The following is a 6162-nucleotide window of genomic DNA, read 5'->3' on the forward strand; positions in this document are numbered from 1 at the left end:
AATAGTATATTGCACTTGTGAAGATGTCATGTTTAAAAATCAATTCTGATTAAAGCATTTGAATGGGGTGAAATGTCATAACATATACCATTTTATGATTAAAGCACCCCTATTCAAATGGCAGAAGTACAACTTATGATTAAAGCACTCCTATTCAAATGGCAGAAGTACCACCTTATGATTAAAGCACCCCTATTTAAATGGCAGAAGTACAGCTTATGATTAAAGTTTTCCTTTAAAAAGTTGTAATGTATATAATTCATTTTATAATTCAGGCATGGCAAGCTATAAAGACGAATAAAAATCAAAACAATTGCACTGAAAAAAAAAACTTATAATACTGATTCAATGAATCAATGTAAGATTTGGATATACAATCCGATCTCTATAATGATATCAGCTAAACTCAAAAGTTAAAATTCAACATTAGACAATTCTACTTTTCCAAAATCAAAGGAAACTTTAAACAATGTGAACTAACCCATTGTTTCAGAAACTAAGTCAGCATTTCAATTCCTATGTCATGGGAAGATATAAACTTTTTAAAATAAAATAATAAACCTGATTATGAGGTGATTATAAAAGAGTACAGATTCATTTTACTATTAATGCAGACAAAAAAAATTCCAAAATAGTAAATACTCGGGAGTATAGCGAAGACACAGTATGATTCTCCTTCACAAATGGGACAATCATATGCAAAAAAAAGTCTAAGTCAAATAATGAAATCATCTGATTTCATCACTACATTACAAAATTAATTCACAGCCTTCTACTAAAGGAAAAACGAAAAAAAAGAGCTAACCAACAAAGCATGCACAGATTCAATATAGAACTTACATTGATAAATCAACTTTTCCAAACCACACACTGAGCACAATCTACAAAAATCTATACAAAATACAATAAATCAGAAAAATGAAGCTTTACTCCACCATTAAATGTAATCTACAATACTCAAAAGTGAAAAAAATATTTATAAATCTGTACCATTATTATGTATATACATTAAAATATATAAATAAAAACTTATTAAACACTTGTGATATTTTGCCTATAAATAACAACTTCATATTCCCCGAATGTACACACCATCAACCATTATTTCAGCTCATATCATATAATTCTAATTACCTAAATTACAAAATGTCTAAAAACTCAAATCAAAATACCAAAAGCTCCCACCTTCCTCTTATCAACAAAGAACAATATCTGCTTATCTTAAAATACCATTACAAATTACACATACCTATACACTTAGCATCAAAGTTATTGCTAAAACGGGAAATTAGCATCAATGTTTTTGCTAATGTATCCCTATAGTAATTACTTTAATACAAATATGTAGCTTGTGGTTGAATTCACTACGTAAGAAACATATTTGTATTAGGGTTTTTTTAATAATAATTTAGGTGTTTTGTCAATATAATTATCATATGAATATTGACAATCAAACACCTAAATAACACCCAAGTTTGGCATTAAAGCAATTGGAGTCGGTGTTTACATGAAAGAGATGGAATTAATATCTTACAAAAGACGTTGACTCCTATCGAACAACTTGGGAAAAGTATTCTAATGTGAACAAGTTGGGATTTTGGAGTGTTTTTCATGTTGGTTGAAAATTAAATACAATTTTGTTCTAAAATTTACCACAAGAAAAAACATTGAATTTAATGTAAAAAAAAATCAAATTGTTATGAATATGTGAAATGAAAGATGTGCTTTGATTAGAAAAATCAATGATCAATGTAGATTATACATGACCATAATGTAATTACTATTTAGAATACATCAAAGACAAGAATTATCTCATGTTATTCCATTTTTGTTTTTGCTGTATTTTGATATTTAATTTTATTTACAACAAAATCGATAGAAAATTGCTTATTATGTTTCCAATAAAATAATACTTTTGATTGAATTTCTGTATATTTTTCATGTACACTACTGAATATCCTACATGTTTCATAAATATTTTATATACCAAATTGCAAAATGCTTGCAAAATCCTCAAAGTGTACAAAAGGTCAGAGTGTGACACACACAAAAAAAAAAGGTAGAAATACTGTCAAACGAGTACATGATATATCTGCTACATAGGATTTACATCAAAAATTATGTTAGGAAAAAACAACTTTGATCACAGAGCCATCATGCAGTAAAAAAACACGAATTAGTGAAAACCAAATTATATAATTAAGTTTAATTATGCAACATATAAAAATAATTCAAATTTTACTGTCCCCAAGACTGAACATTACTCTCTTGCGTTTTGGAATCTCGACTTCTACCGGCTTCCAGTTGATTGAACTTGGAAGAACCCCATCCACCATCATTTTCGTCGTCGTTCTTTCCCCAACATGGCTCTTTAGACTGTCCCCGTGTCACAACTAGACCTTTTATGACTTTTACCTCATATTTCCCTAGTCTCGCACAATCTCGTTCATTTGCACTATCATTAGTCCATTTGCCCAAATTTATTTGATCAGTCTTCTTCGAAGGATTGCCAACAATTTATCCCATGTAGACTTCTTAACACCAACATTACAAGCAATATTCCAAAGCTGTTCATTGCCTTTTTCTACTCGATAATCCAGGCCATTAGAATCCTCTTTCTTCTTTCCCTTAACAGCCAGTCATTACTTCTTTCGAGCTCGGCATCCTTTCTTCCAATAGAATTCCAGCCTTTAGAACTTGTACACTGATACTATTCTGAATTTGATTTGTTTTCCTTGAGCAATTTTCAATCCAACCACTTATTCCTGTCAAATTTCAAAAATCTCCTTGACGATCATTTTTCTTCCAACCAGCACCATCAGTTTATTTTGTTGGTTTACCCAAGTTTTACAGGAATCTTTAGAATTAAAATTACTCAAGACTTTGATGCATCCAGTCATTTGCCTTTGATGAACTTTCAGGCTGCGGAAGATCCTTCTTTGGTCCCCAAGTTGACCAACCACCAACTTCTCCGGAGCTAGAAGCAAGATCTTTTTTGGAATCACTTTCCTTTCACCCTACATTTTTACCAGTTTCTTTAACTATACAGATGAAGGTTGTTTTGTTCTTGGCGAATCTTCTTTCTTGGATAAATCTTTCTTTCACTCACCATCTTTTGCTGATACATAGCTCTTAAAATGCTAATTATTATATAAGTAAATCTAAATAAAATCTATTTCAAAAACAAACTTTTTCATATTCTTATCTCAGCCTTAATCTTATCAATCTTGTATACACTAAGTGACATTAAACTGACCTCATTAACAAATGAATCCAAGTCCAATCTAAGCAACATACCCAAACTCACAATCTAATTTTCTGATTCGCTCTTCCTTAACCATACAAAAGCTGCTAACACATAGACCTTCAAATTTTCTTTGCCTGCTCCTAGAATATCCAAATATAAGTAAATTGTATTATAAATCATCTTGCTTAAAACACCATATGCCAGACATCCTCAACAAAATTCAAGTAATGATCACAGTTTGAATCATGACATTATAATAATATTCCAGCAGTTAGGAACTATGAATCCTCATGACTAAATGGTAATTGTAAATGACAACATTACATAAAGATTAAAATCACAAAATTAATTATACAAACGTCAACTTATAAAGTTATAAACTTATAATTGGTTCATCAAAGCCTTAATTTCTTTTCCTTCATCTTTTACAAAACATACATAATTGAAAATCACACATGACTCCTTTAAGCTCAAGCACACATAAAAAATTAAAAAATTAAAAAAATTAAAAAAAAAAAAGGAAGGGAAAAAGATCTTCTGCTTTAACACCTTAATCCCATGAGGGGAAAAGATATTAAAAGATAATTCTTTACACATGAGATGCTAAAAGTGAATTATTGGTACTACTTAGACTGTTAATATTTTTAATTGGTTACATCTTCCTCTTTCCCTTCTTCCTTTTCTGTACATTGTCTACATCACCCATGGGTGCGTCCAACTCATTACCTTTTACAAAACATTCCAATCAAATATTTTAGTAAATTCTTGGGATCTATGAAGAAACTTCAATTGACCAACTTCTCAAACACTTTCAATCACAAACAAATTAATCTATTGATAAATCATGCCATGAATGAAGGGCAATGAGAAGCAAGATCAATTTGATCGCTCCTGGTCTTTTATGTTCTCAAGACACATGGAATAGGTAAATAGCTAACTATGGTGTTAATGTTAAGCAGATAACAATTTTTGGCCTCCATTGACCAGATGTACTATGTGCTATTTTGGAAATCATTGCACTACCACATGCCTAGAAAATTTGGAAATTCAATTGAATAATCAAGGGGAAACATATTTAACGGCTGAACAAAAAACTCAAATCATATTGTACCATTAATAAACAGGGGAACTTCCAAGCTCTCGAACTTATTAATCTATAAAGAAATAAAGCAATGCATAACAAGTTAAAACCCTAATAAAGGGTTCTATGTTCTCTAATTACTAAATAAATGGATAACAAATAACTATTAGTTACTGATTTTGTTTAGGTTAAAGCCATATAGATGATTTTGTTTCTTGGAATTTTAGATGAAATACAATATCAAGCCTATGCTAAGTGTGAAACTTTAATATGACTGAGTTCAAATGCCATGTGTTTTTCTCCTTTATACCGATCTGGTTTTTGCAGTTTAGAACCAACCTAGCCCAAATTGAGTATATGTGAAGCTAACGCCCAAACGCTATCTGTTACAACTGTAACTAAAGCCATTTTAAAAATAATTTAACCTAGATGATAATAAGATCCTACCCTAAAGGAAAAAATGTGTATAAAATAACATGAATTAATGCACAAAAAACTGGCCTTTAACATATAGTGACATAACTTCTATTTACATACAATTATCAAATGATCAATTTCCTAATCATAGATATAGCTTAAACATTTATAAGTATCAAGTATTTTATAATTTCAATAACAGAAAAATATGTGTACTGCATGCTTAAAATAGCCTTTTCTCCTTTTCCATTATCTGTGCTTTGAAATGGAGTGGGAAGTTATTCACGTTAACGTCATAACTAAATTTTTTTTTATTGTGAGATCACTTAAAAAAATTAGATCAACATACCTTTTCTCTTATGAAATCAGTATATTGTTACATGATCTCTTACCTTTTAACCATCATTAGCTATCTTTTCTCTTATACAACTACATCAAAATTACTTATGAGATCAGTATATTGTTATTAATATTAACTGTTATAAATTGTCAGATGAAATCGGAGGTTCTTCGCGTACATGTCAGCGACGTTCAACAAAGCGTAAACTTTTTTTGAAGGTTCTCCGGCCATGAATACACAAAGGTATTCACTAGGTTAATGAGATTATGTAACGTCTTAAAGATACAATAGGTTTAATTTAACTAATTATCATTTCTCGTGTAGGGTTAATCGAGAACGACGTAAAAAAAACCCGTCGAGAAGGTAGATATAATTATCGCAAATTATGATTTTTAAAATCAGTAAATTCAGCATTTTTTTCCAATAAATAAAACTAATTATATGCTATCATTGGGCAACCTTTACCAGAAGGTCCTCTCAAACTCGGGAATATACACTATTGTTTGCATTGTAATGCAAAGAAGTTCAAGTATGAAACTTTACACTTTTGTTGTTGCAATGGAGAGGTTAAGATTGAAAAAAATGAATTTCCTTATGAGTTATGCCGCTTATTACGCCACAAGAAAAAGATGCTAGGCATTTCAAACAATATAGTCGGATGTACAACAAACTCTTTGCTTATAGTTCTATAGGCGGCAAGACTGAATCATCAACATATAAAGGAATATATGTGTTCAAAATGCACGGGAAAATATATCACTCTGTTCCAGATCTACTTCCTAATGATAATCAGCCTAAATTCCTTCAGCTTCATTTTTATGACGAACAGCACGAGGTTCAAAATCGAGTTAAATGTTTTCCACAAGTACGAGAAGATATTGTTCGTATATTGATGAAAGTTAGTGAGAAGAATCCTTATGCATTTAGATCATTAAGGGAACTAAAGATAGATGAAAATACACAAATTATCTTAAGCCAATCGACGATTCTAGATCAGCGTGTCTATAATGCACCGTTGTTAGATGAAGTTGTTGTGGTGTGGCCAGATAATATCTCTTCTAACCAGATCACCACTGC

General features: G+C 30.7%; 1 long non-coding RNA gene across 1 annotated transcript in view; it reads left to right on the top strand.

Moving 5' to 3' along the window:
- LOC110690768 overlaps positions 1 to 5909 on the top strand; it is a 30562-nt gene extending 24653 nt beyond the window's left edge. The window contains exons 9-11 of the long non-coding RNA XR_002505161.1: positions 5239 to 5328; positions 5410 to 5448; positions 5554 to 5909. This is a non-coding gene — a long non-coding RNA (uncharacterized LOC110690768). The remainder of the gene's footprint in view (positions 1 to 5238; positions 5329 to 5409; positions 5449 to 5553) is intronic.
- The last annotated feature ends 253 nt before the right edge of the window (positions 5910 to 6162 follow it).

This window comes from Chenopodium quinoa, unplaced genomic scaffold (genome assembly GCF_001683475.1).
Source record: "Chenopodium quinoa cultivar QQ74 unplaced genomic scaffold, ASM168347v1, whole genome shotgun sequence".
In the NCBI taxonomy this organism is placed as follows: domain Eukaryota; kingdom Viridiplantae; phylum Streptophyta; class Magnoliopsida; order Caryophyllales; family Amaranthaceae; genus Chenopodium; species Chenopodium quinoa.